Below are 13,098 nucleotides of genomic sequence, written 5' to 3'. Positions count from 1 at the left end.
CGCCATGGATTTTACCAGAAGCAACCGTAGACATGTCAATAATGGAAAAGAAACAAGATAAATCTTACATGGTAGATAGATATTCAGTACAGATACATTTAAACAATTATTATCAATATATTCAAATTTATACAGATGCGTCAAAAATAAATGGAAAAATAGGAGTAGCTTTTGTGGTACCAGAATTTGATTTACAAATAGGAAAACAGATTACAGACGGATTATCAGTATACACAGGAGAAATGTTGGCAATATTGTTAGCTTTACAATGGATAGAAGAAATAAAACCATTAAAAACAGTGATATGTTCAGATTCAAGCTCAGCATTATTAAGTTTAAAAAATATTCAATCAGATAGTAGGATGGACATTTTATTGGAAATATTTCATATATTGTTCAGGATACAAAATATGGGTCTAATAGTTATATTTGTGTGGGTTCCAGCACATATTGGGGTAGAAGGAAACGAGAGGGCAGATAAAATGGCAAAGAGGGCAATTCATAATCCTATTAGTTTTGCAGTTAAAATAAGTAAATCTGAGGGAAAGAGTATGGTTAAAGAAAAACTGATGGAAAAATTGCAAAAAAGGTGGGATGAAGAAAAAACAGGAAGATGGTTTTATAAAATTCAGAAAATAGTAGGAGAGAAAAGAAATGGAAGAAGAAATAGAAAGGAGGGAAGGGTGATAACAAGATTAAGATTTGGGCATACAGGACTTAATTATACACTTTTAAAAATACAAAAGCATATTAATGGAAAATGTGAATACTGTGACAAATATGAAACAATAGAACATGTTATGTTAGAATGCCATAAGTATGAAAAAGAAAGAAGATGTATGAGAAGAGAGTTTGAATGTATTAAGGAAAAGATTAATTTGTTAGATATTTTGAGGAAGAATTTGGGGAGTAAACATATACAAATAATTATTAAATATTTAAAGAAAACTAAATTATTTCAAAGAATTTGATTATAGTAGGTGTGTGTGTGAATGTATGCATGATCTAGAGGGGTGGATTATAAAGATATGTATAAAAATGGATGAGAGTATGTATGCATATATAAATATGAAATTTATTTATTTAATTTATCTATTAATAGTATGTGTAGGAGTATACAAGTATTTATATAAATTGATAGTCCATCTCGAACCACACTCCATACCAGTAAGTGGCGGTAATGCTACTTAAAGTTTGTTGCCAACCGCCAATAAAATCAAGAAGAAGAAGAAGAAGACATTCCTGTCATGTAAGTCTTGTTTTCGGTGTCGTTTTTATGCAATTGATGTTGCTATGTTTTGGTAGAAAAGGTATTATAAATCGTGTATACAGTTAGAGTAAGACAATATTTCTGGTAATTGTCTTTTTGTTTTTTTATGAAGTTGCATGTGCCTCATGGTTTGCTATTGACACACCCAAATATCTGTAGTGTGAGGCAAAGGGTTTCTATCCTAATTGAGAAGTAATGAACCATGAAAGTGACTGTTTTGAAAATGCAATTTAATTATACAGTCAAATAAGAAACTGTGTTGATTTGAACAATGAACTTTAACAATTTAAACAACAACAAACAGTGCCTTGATAATCTGAAATTTCTCCTGTCTTGAGTAGAAAACTCCTTTCATTTGAGCTTTAGGCAGAGCTCAAAACTGTTGAAAGTCAAAATATGGAACATTTGTCATAATATGGAAGCCCATTTCCACCATTAAAGAAAAAATAAGACCAACTTGAAGTCATAATTTCAACTTTTAAAGTCAAAGTTATGACTGTCATAATTTTGAAATTCAAAGTCATAATTTCTACTGTGAAAGTCATGATTTCGAATCTCATAATTATGACTTTTAAAGTCAAAATTATGACTTCCTGTTGGTCTTTTATTTTTTCTTTCATGGTGGAAATGGGCTTCCATAATAACTTGCAAAAAGGAAAAAAATTAATTCTGGTCAGGAGTATGTAAACATGGCATGAAACTTTTTGCCTTTGATCTGGTCTTCAAACTTTCTCGCCCTTTATTTCCCCCTCACAGATCTGCTGTGTATAACACTGCATGTGGCAGTATTTTCTTCTTTTCAGACACTGTCTTCACAACATTTGCCAGGTCATCAAAAAGCTCCCATTGTAACCGGCATAAAATAACTACCCGTATTTTATTTTGGCGGGTCAAACGAGAAGTCACCCTTTAAGTTTTGGGTTGAAGGTGAGCTCTGATCCTACTCCATGGCTGTTGCTGCTGTTACCAGGGCTAGCTGTTTCTGTCGGCGTTTCTCTAAATCGCTGAACCATATCGCAACATCAACTCAAATTAAAGCTGCCAAAGGATTACTTTGAGCATGTTGTGACCACTACTCGACGGTGAGTTGCTAATTCCCTGTCAAATTGTTGTTTATTTTAAAAGTAGAAACTCTATGGCGACACGCCCACTTATGATTTGTATATCGGCGTTTTAAATGGTTTTGCGGTCTAAAAAACCATTTTTGTTTGTTAATTATGTGGCCGAATGAACCATATGCCGTTAAAATGTTATAGAAGCCTTTTGATTTCGTCCTTTAGGGATACTTTTAGTTATTTTTCTTTTGATTTGTGAACGGCCAATGGAAATTTGTACTGATAGGTTTCAGTAGTTGCGCAACAAAACTCGAGACCAATTAAATACTTATCAAAGTATTATTTAAGTGAATTAATTTTAATTGACAACGTCAATTAAAATTTCATAGAATTTAAAAGTGCACTTTATTTTGAAAACTTGTCTGACTTTACTTTGATACCTTGTCTGACTTTATTTTGATATTTTGTCTGACTTTATTTGATCTGTGATATTAACTTGGAAACTTATTTAAATGATTCCTGACTATTATTATTTGGTTAGTTAAGTATGTTTTTGAATGTTTAATTGTTGAATAGCAGTTTAACCCTGGTTAAATGCTAATTTTTATTTTATCTATGACCTCGTCTAGGTCAGGTTTTTTCCCCCCCACGGTTTCAAGTCAGGATGGCGAGCTACCACCGGATCACCGCAGCTTTGCGGTAGGACGTACTAGAACCAAAAAAACATTTTTTCTCTTTCCCCGGACCTTTAATTATTTTTTCTTTCCCCTTGGATTACGGACTAACACCAGTTGGACGATTGTTGGTGAATCATTAATCACCTTAAAAGAAAAAGAAAAGAGAAAGAAACGGACTTGAATGAGAGAAAGAAAACCTCTTGTGTCTCATCAGGGTTTATTTGTTATGTGTTATTGTTGTTTCTTGTTGTGTTTATTGTTTATATTTATAAGAAAATATTATTATTATTCAATACCTTCCTAAATATATATATAAAAGAAAGTATACATTAAAATATAATAACTCAACTTTACCTTTTGTCGGATGGTGTTTATTCACACACGGGCTCCTCGGCCGAACCTGTCTGATTGCCATAATTGGCCGTAGTCAGGCGCCTAGCCTCAATTAGCGTTACACCATACAAATGGAGCTCTCCGGCAGTATGCAGTGTAATGTCCCAGGCCATCTTTGGTCGCTTTCAGTCGTCGCTTCCCCTGAAAGCGATGACTGCTCTCAAAGTAAATTTTTTTCCTTGCAGAACCATAATGGAGGGAAATTAATTCAAAGCAAATTCAGTTGAATTTGGAAGGTCTGTGTCAATCCATGCTATTTCGCCGATACTGTAGTTGTGAGTAATGGTTCCTGCACAGAGAGCATTTCCTGAAGTGCTGGCTCCTGTTTTTAATTCTGCTGGACATTCTGATTCATTCTGCAGTGGTCTGAGGCAGGGAGACTGTGGAAGGAAGAGTCCTTTTTTTATAGGAAGTGTGAAGCTGAGCCATACCAGAATTCTTCAGGACAGAAATGTCTGGTGAAACAAATGGTACTTCCCTGGTCATTCCTTTGTTTAGGTGGCAGTATTGTGAAGAGCAGTGTTTTGAGAGGTAAACACTTGACACATTTCTCATTGTCTTCCCAATAACAGTGGCGATATTGCACTGAGCATCGATTTGGTGAGTGCCAGACCTTAACTGTGTTTTTGCAAACATTGAACTAAGCAGATCTGCCCTCTGCAAGTATGTCCTTGGGGTCACACCATCTGTAGTAATGGACTTCACCAGCTGCAGGAGAGGGTTGTCACTGTTATTCATGACAACATTTTGAAATGCATAGCTGTCACAGAAAGTACAGCATAAGCACTGACAAAAGGCATCGAAGGAGCAGGTGTTTAACACAGAGATTGACAGTTTACCAACTTTAACAGGCTGATGCATGTTTCCATTTTTTAATAGTCCCACTTTTACTCTTTTGGCCCCAGATGATGTATCTGCATGGAGCCATTCAGTGCAGGAACTCAGGTATGAAGTCCTCTTCCTCTTTTTGGGTGGAAGAATTTGTACTCTCCAGTTTTAATCACGTTTTCATCTGCTGTGGAAAGGTTTCTGGCGGGATCAGATTCCATTAAATCGCTAGAATCCATTTTTGTTTTTTCTTCAGCATTGTGTGTAATTACTGACGCAGGATTAGCTTCTGCAACGTCTGCTGATGTAACTTGTTCCTCCTCTCTTTTTGCTTTGGCAGAGCAAATCCGCATATTTCCTTCGATGAAGGAAAGGTGCCGAGAAATTAAGCGATCCACTCGAATGGGCAAGTTCTCATGTTTGAACAGGCCATGTTTTACATTTTTGAATTCGGCTTCAACATTGCCTGAGCTTGCTGTGAGACTGGTGCTTTTGAAGAGGGGAACCATTATTCCTGTCCACAGTGGTAAGTAACTTGCAAGTCTTATAATGTGTGGCACAATCTCAGGGAGGAAATGAATGTTATCCCTATCCCCATTGGCTGCAGCATGTGTCCTGCTCTCCTCACAAATGTTTGACACCCAGTCTCGTAGGTCAGTCTGGATGTCATTACATGGATCTACTTGATGAACTTCCTTTGTGTCTTCATCTGGAATGATGATGGAGTCTTCTGCAATCTGGGTTTTCAGGTATTTTTTGCACCTCTCTGATTCAAGAGGGGTTCCAGAACTGTCATCACCTTCTGCCTCACTGAGAGCCACAACAGTGATGGCATGTTTTAGCTGCTTTGCATGGTCCAAGCTTTGTCCCTGAAGAAGCTTTGCTATTCCCCTGACAAAGAAGTCTTTGACACGGTGTGACTTGTTTTTCAGGCAGTCCCACTGGCAGACCATCTTTATGCAGTGGGCAACATCAACCCTGATATAACAGGGAGGAAGTTTTGCAGACTGGTTCCCAAGTAGCACATGGAAGCATTCATCAATGTATGATTTCAGGTTAGGACAAGGAGTGAAGGCCTTCACCAGAGCACCAAGAATAGCCAGGGAAAAGTCACTCGCAGCTTCTTTTGGTACAGCTGCGCCTGCACGAAGCCATTCTGTCAGCCATGTTGCAATAGCGTTAATGTCATGCCTTTCTGATAGCATTTGTACGACTGGGACTGAACAGTTGTCTCCCTTCAGAACACCTTGGTATAAGAAGATGTGGCCAGATGTACCATTTGGTCTTGCCAGTTTTCTGACAACTGAACCAGTTGCATCAAAGCAAACTACTGAGGGACATTTTTTGGTCAGTGCCTTATAAACATGTATCTGAGTTTGACTCCAATAGTGACAAAATAATTTATCCAGACCAATGTCTCTTATACTGTCACTGTTGGGTGTGCTATACTTTAATAACTGCAAAGATAGAACAGGGTCTTTGTCGCCTAACTCCAAATCTATTCTCTCCTGCTTGGCTTTTCGTAAGGTTGCCAGGTTTGGAAGGTGACTTGGCTCAGGATCTCCAATATCCATCAACTCTGATGCCTTTGCTGACCTCCATACAGATGGTTCCATCCTGCCCTCACACAACTCTTCTGAAATCTGTGCACGAAGGGTTACTGACATGAATCTTTTGGACTGGCCAGTGTGCAGGGAGATGTCGGCGCCTTCAATGGAACACTGGAGCACCATTGGGCTGTTGACCGTTGGCTCTGTCACATGTCATTTTAACACGACTTTGACACTCTTTACAGAAACCTGTGATGTCAATGTACTTACTAGTGACTGTTGGATAAACCTTTGCTCTTTGTAATACAAATGTACAAGTGCTTTTCAACTTTTTCCAAACCAGATCATTAATTATATGACTCCATGTGCCAGGTTTTAAAATTGTGTAATTCCTTTTACCAGATGATGAAAACTTGTTATTCAGATATTCAACTTTTTGTGGTATAAATTTAATCCATTCTTCAAATGGAACGTCGAGCTGAAAATCTGAACATTGACCAGGAGAAGTGGTGTCTTGAGTCAAACTGTGTCCACAGGGCTTTCAGGATCACTTCCTTGATTAACTTCCAAGCATGACCAGATGTTGTGTCTGTTCAGCTTTACAAATGTGTACAGACTTTTTGCAGACATTTTATTTCCCAACTGCTGACTTATCTCTGTCCAGACAGCGGCAGCTGGAGTGGCTATATGGCCGTTTTCTAGAATGGCCTCTTTTGAGTTGCAGAGAACTGCGAAAAGAGACTCTCTGTCTACCGCTGGCTGTCGAGGCATCTAGTTAAAAAATAAAAAGGCTTTGATTAGCATTGCTTAAAATAATTAGTGCCTACATGATTTCAAAGAAGCCACAAATTGTATTCTAGCAGTGTCTGCACACTTAAAATAGTCTTGAATTTAAAAATATCAAGTTGGTTTTCCCAGTTTAATTTCTAACATTTAAGCTAATTAAGAAAATATATAATTCAATAATGCATTGTTACTTGAAAATGTAAGTACCTGTTAAATTTTAATTTTCCTTTGGAATAAATTTTTTAATTGAATTCAGAAGATGTGCCCTTTGTGCATATGCTTAAGTGTTAATGATTCAATATAAATGTAAAGGCTGCAAGATGATGCCTCGCTATGTTTCAAAAGGTTTGAAATATCGACTTAATATAAGTTGTGAATTTAAATAAATGCATATATAAGCTAGCCCTGCATACATCCTCTCTGTTTTTATGGGGATGGATTGTATTGAGTCAATATTTTATGTGAAACCTGAGCATTAATTTACTTACCTTGTTCAAAAATCAAAATCGGGGTTGAAAAAATTCCAAAAATGACTTATACAAAACGATTTGAGACCGCTAGAATATTAACAAGAGGTTGAAATTACACTTGCTCTGCCGCCAAAACAAGATCGGGGGTGGTGGACGAGGGGGCTCACTACAGTGTGGGTGGAGCCAATCCCAGATGTGTGAGAACTATGTCAAAGTTCGCAAAACATGTGGAGCTTTTCAAAATCCTTGAAGCCCATACGCATTTAATGTAAGAAATTGGATGAAATGAAAGTCGTTGCATTGAAAATATATTTACTAAATATTAAGTGCATTACTTGGATGAACTTTGAACCAATGACACATTTCCGTTTTACTCTGCAAAAACTTTGCTCAAGCAACTAGCAAATTGGCTGTGGATTTTTTTTTTTCTATTTTTTGAACCGTTATAGGCTAATGTATATTTTTTACACGTTTGCTGCATAATCAGCAGACAGTACGTCAACAATGTAAATATAATTGTTCAGACCACCTCCGAAATCAAAGCACATTTGAACAGATTATACACATTACGTTAGGGTCAGGGCTGCATGTCCTTTATTAGCAGGATTCAATTATTGTGGAGAGAACGCTACGTTCGTGAGAAAACATTGCTATCTTGAAACATTACTTGAAATGAGACACATTTTTTCTTGTTCAAAGTCTTTATAGAAGTTCAAAACAAAACGTACACATTGTACAACAGCTGAAAATCTGAAGAATTAAAAGAAGTAGCCCACTTTGGTTTGTTTTGGAACATGATAGGGTGACGGTGATGTCATCGGCCAAAATTATAACTTTTAATATCTCGAAAACGAAAGTTGCACAAACAAAATTTTCAACTGCACAAACCTGCACAAACGAGCACTAACAAACTAGCCCACTTTGGTTTGTTTTGGCGCAAGATGGGGTGACGGTGACGTCATCGGCCAAAATTATAACTTTTAATATCTCAAAGACGAAAACTGCACAAACGAAAATTTCAACGGCACAAACCTGCACAAACGGAGCACTAACGAACTAGCCCACTTTGGTTTGTTTTGGCGCAAGATGGGGTGACGGTGACGTCATCGGCCAAAATTATAACTTTTAATATCTCAAAGACGAAAGCTGCACAAACGAAAATTTCAACGGCATAAACCTGCACAAACGGAGCACTAACGAACTAGCCCACTTTGGTTTGTTTTGGCGCAAGATGGGGTGACGGTGACGTCATCGGCCAAAATTATAACTTTTAATATCTCGAAAACAAAAACTGCACAAACGAAAATTTCAACGGCACAAACCTGCACAAACGGAGCACTAACGAACTAGCCCACTTTGGTTTGTTTTGGCGCAAGATGGGGTGACGGTGACGTCATCGGCCAAAATTATAACTTTTAATATCTCAAAGACGAAAGCTGCACAAACGAAAATTTCAACGGCACAAACCTGCACAAACGGAGCACTAACGAACTAGCCCACTTTGGTTTGTTTTGGCGCAAGATGGGTGACGGTGACGTCATCGGCCAAAATTATAACTTTTAATATCTCGAAAACGAAAACTGCCCAAACGAAAATTTCAACGGCACAAACCTGCACAAACGGAGCTCTAACGAACTAGCCCACTTTGGTTTGTTTTGGCGCAAGATGGGATGACGGTGACGTCATCGGCCAAAATTATAACTTTTAATATCTCAAAGACGAAAGCTGCACAAACGAAAATTTCAACGGCACAAACCTGCACAAACGGAGCACTAACGAACTAGCCCACTTTGGTTTGTTTTGGCGCAAGATGGGGTGACGGTGACATCATCGGCCAAAATTATAACTTTTAATATCTCGAAAACGAAAGCTGGACAAACAAAAATTTCAACTGCACAAACCTGCACAAACGGAGCACTAACGAACTAGCCCACTTTGGTTTGTTTTGGCGCATGATGGGGTGACGGTGAACTCTAGATGACCTAAAAAATTATTTTTAATATCTCAAAGACAAAAGCTGCACAAACAAAAATTTCAATGGCACAAACCTGCACAAACGGAGCACTAACGAAGTAGCCCACTTTGGTTTGTTTTGGAGCGATATGGGGGGATGGTGAACTCTAGATGACCTAAAAAATAATTTTTAATATCTCAGAAACCAAAACTGCTCAAACGAAAATTTTAACGGCACAAACCTGCACAAACGGAGCACTAACCATTCAGACTATTTGCTGAATTTTTTGACGTGGGTGGGGTGTCAGCTTCACACAGCTAATCTAGCAACATCAATGTTCCAAGATTGTCGTAAGGGGAAAATGTACGTGTGAACTGACGTGTAGTGTAAACTATTGCATCAGGTAGTCAGATGTGCCCATCTTCTCTATTTAAATCTAATGATTACTGAAGGGCAATTTGGTATGCAGACTTCATAATCTGTACTCTTCTGGTTGAATGTAGTATTTATTTACACTTTGGTGTTTTTATTCAAGTAAATTTTTGTTAGAGGACACTGAGAATCCATTTTATTTTTGTTTTTTCTGTTTATTTGATCAGTTCCAGTGTAAAGTGTTCTTTTGCAAGAAATCGCATGCATTGTTACGTCATTCCATTAAATCAGTGTAAAAAGGTCTTCAAACAATACTATCATCTATCGCAATAGTTTTTGAGACAATTAATCGCTCAGCAAAATTTGCTATTGTGACAGGCCTATTCTGTAGCTACCCTGTAGTGTTAATATGTGCAATCCCTCCGATCTAGAGAAACAGAAGAAGGTTCTTCTTTGGGATGGTAGTGGACACAATGTGAATAATCCGCTCTTGTGGATCCTGGCTCACTGTTCTTCATGCATTCTCTCTTAAAAAAAACAACCTGCATATAGCTGAAACATTTTTCACTATAGTGTTATATGCATTCTAAGTCACTTCAGTGAAATTTTATCTCCTCACTCCGTGTAGATAAAATTATTTCCAGTTGTGATAAATAACTTTTGTCTTTTAGTTCAACAAAACATCACAAAATATTACTCACTGAATTGACATCAATATCTTTTTTTAGCACTCTTAAATTCCATACAGTGGAATAAATAACTCACTGTCACTAAAAACTTCATCAGTATCAGCATTTCAACAAGAAAATGTCATGGTCTGTTTTTTGAGTTCTCTGTGTATGTTTATTTCGAGTTTTCTGTGTTCCTGAGTCTCTGTGCTGTCCTGTCTCCCCTTGATTAGCTCCCAGGTGTGTCTCATTCCCTGATTACCTCCCGTGTGTCTTTGTCTTCATCGGGTCCTAACGTCTCTTCCTAGTGTGCCGTCTTCTCAGTCCTTCGTTGAATCTGTTGCTATTAGTGCTGAGCCTTTTGTATTCCGCTCTGCTGTGCTGCCTGGAGTTTGGAACTGTTTGGACCTGTGTGGTACCATTATTTGTCATTAAACCTCCATCATCTTATTCTACCCGGTTCATCAGTGTTTTCCCCAGTGCTTCCTCCTGGCGTTTTCCCCAGTGCTTCCTCCTGGCGTTTTCCCCAGTGCTTCCTCCTGGCGTTTTCCCCAGTGCTTCCTCCTGGCGTTTTCCCCAGTGCTTCCTCCTAGCTGCCGCCCCCGTGCGGCCCCAGAGACTCCACGTCGCCCTCAGCGCCGCGGACATTCCCGTTCCGCCTTGGACGCCCGCCCGACCTTCCCCGGGCGTTCCGCCTCGCCCACCCTGTGGGTAGTTTTTTTTTTTCTTTGTGTTTTGGACCCTTGGCCTCCTGTGCCTCCGCCCACCCTTGTTGTGTTTTGAGTTTTTGGACTGTTTTGGGCGTCTTGAAGCCGCCCTTGAGGGGGGGTACTGTCGTGGTCTGTGTTTTTTTGAGTTCTCTGTGTATGTTTATTTTCTCTGTTCCTGAGTCTCTGCGCTGTACTGTCTCCCCTTGATTAGCTCCCAGGTGTGTCTCATTCCCTGATTATATCCCGTGTATTTAGTGTCACCTGTGTGTCTTTGTCGGGTCCTAAGTATGACTAAGCAGTCATTTGTCGTGTGCAGTCTTCTCAGTCCTTCGTTGAATCTGTTGCTACCAGTGCTGAGCCTTTTGTATTCCGCTCTGCTGTGCTGCCAGGAGTTTGGAACTGTTTGGACCTGTGTGGTACCATTATTTGTCATTAAATCTCCATCATCTTATTCTACCCGGTTCATCAGCGTTTTTGCATCACCTCCCCTCATCAAATCATGACAGAAAAGGCGCAATATTAGCAGAATAGCCTTTTGTGAGTTGGTCATAATAAGCATTGCTAATTCACATACAAAACATCATGTATAGAACATGCATTCTTACCCATAAACAAGTATCTCCGATTGTTTTGGGGTTTTTTTTCATTTTAACATTGAAACTATAAAATTAAATTCGCAATATAACTTTTATTACATAACAGCAAAATATTAGCTTGTGGCTAATCGATAGCTAACGAAGCTAATTATAGCACAGAACTCACCGGAGATTCGCAGCAAGAAAAAGAACGAAATTTTATCTCAAAAAACAAACTTCTTCCGGATCCAGATAAACAGGAATCAAAAAATTAGCCATAGATGAAAACTAATTCTTGAAAAATATTGAAAAGAAAACTGAGTTTAGTCAGTAAAGTGACCACAAAACGTGTTCTAGCTCATATTCTAGCTTCAGACTACTTTGAAGCCATTTACTGCCACCTATCGGCAATATAGTGTATTACAGATTATAATTCATATTTGCTAAAATAACATGAGTTGCATAAGAAAAAGTCAAATACTTTTAATTGTGATGTGTTTTACATAATATCTTTAAGTATCAATTGATGAACTTTGATACATGTTTAAAGGCATATTTAACAATTCAAGTAATTTTTTTAAGAAACTGTTTTTATGTGCTATTTGATCGAACTGTAGTTTGTTCATATCAGTGGACCAGTGGTAACATTACATTCAACGCTATAAGACAATAAATAGTTGGAAGATAATATAATGTATACATTTATTTTGTAAGTATTGAGAAAGGCTGGTGTATATAGAATTTATTTTTCTTTCCTTTCTTTTTTTTCTACGCAAGTAATTCAAAAGTATTTGCTTTTGACTTTAATGAAATTTGTTAAATCTATTGAATAAACTGATATTTATTTTTACCTGTATGTTGCTGTTTCTAGTGACTATCAGGCTAAAAAACTGACTACACCTGCTTTTTCTCCTCACTGTCAGGAACTTGATATATATGTCACATGCAGATGAACACAATGAGATGCTGATTATTCTGGACTCGTTTACTGGGGAACCAAAACAAAATGATCTAAATATAATTTGAATTAGACATAGTATTTATATTTATGAAAAGTTTTATTTCTTCAACCACAAATAAATTAAAAGATAATTAAATAAAAAAAACAAATAAAATATACACAAATATAACATAAATAACAATGAGACAAACAAAAGTCACAAAAAATATAACCAATTTTTTTTAAATGATTATTTTGGGGAGATTTCTGGCCAATGTAGTCTCTCCCCCCAAAACACAAACTCTTTAGTTTATTTGTTTCTTTTCAAGTTCACTGTCTACAAACCTCTTGAAATGCTCAAAGCTGTCGTAAACAATGCCTTCAAAACCAGAAGTGGTGGATCTCCTTGTTGCTGGGCAAAAGCTAAATATTTTTTGGCTACTTCCAGCAGTTTTGTTTTTGGAGGGTGTGTATCGTTTTTTCTGTCCACCACACTGGGGTACTTTGCAGGCCCCGCAAGGCCTCAAGGATTTATGAGGCTTGGTTGGCCTGGCTGTCAGCGCAGGAGGTGGAGCTGAAGGTACGAAGCTCTGAACGCTGCAGGTTCCACAGAGCATCATAGACGGCGCCTGTGGCTGAGCAGGAACAACGACCAGGACCGGGGCTGCAGACACTCTGGGGGGGATGTAAGTGGCCACCGGGGGTTTGGGCTGGATGTTCCTCTGTGGTTCTCCTAACCTGTAGAAATAAAAATAAATGTGGTGATGACTTTCTATATTCATGAGGAATATCATAAAACCTCACCAACACACATAGTTGTCTATAGATAGTTTAAATATGCAGCTGATAA

General features: G+C 38.1%; 1 long non-coding RNA gene across 2 annotated transcripts; it reads left to right on the top strand.

The window, feature by feature from the left end:
• The first annotated feature begins 4,402 nt into the window (after nucleotides 1-4,402).
• Nucleotides 4,403-6,914, top strand: LOC122835761. Of its 2 annotated transcripts, none has more exons than XR_006371350.1 (3): nucleotides 4,403-5,352; nucleotides 5,465-5,570; nucleotides 5,751-6,914. It is a non-coding gene; the product is annotated as an uncharacterized LOC122835761 (long non-coding RNA). The 2 variants fall into 2 exon arrangements; XR_006371351.1 differs by having other exon boundaries at nucleotides 5,759-5,776.
• The last annotated feature ends 6,184 nt before the right edge of the window (nucleotides 6,915-13,098 follow it).

Source organism: Gambusia affinis, linkage group LG08, assembly GCF_019740435.1.
Source record: "Gambusia affinis linkage group LG08, SWU_Gaff_1.0, whole genome shotgun sequence".
NCBI lineage: Eukaryota > Metazoa > Chordata > Actinopteri > Cyprinodontiformes > Poeciliidae > Gambusia > Gambusia affinis.
Note: the sequence above shows the minus strand (reverse complement) of the source record. Positions and strands in the feature narration are given on the sequence as shown.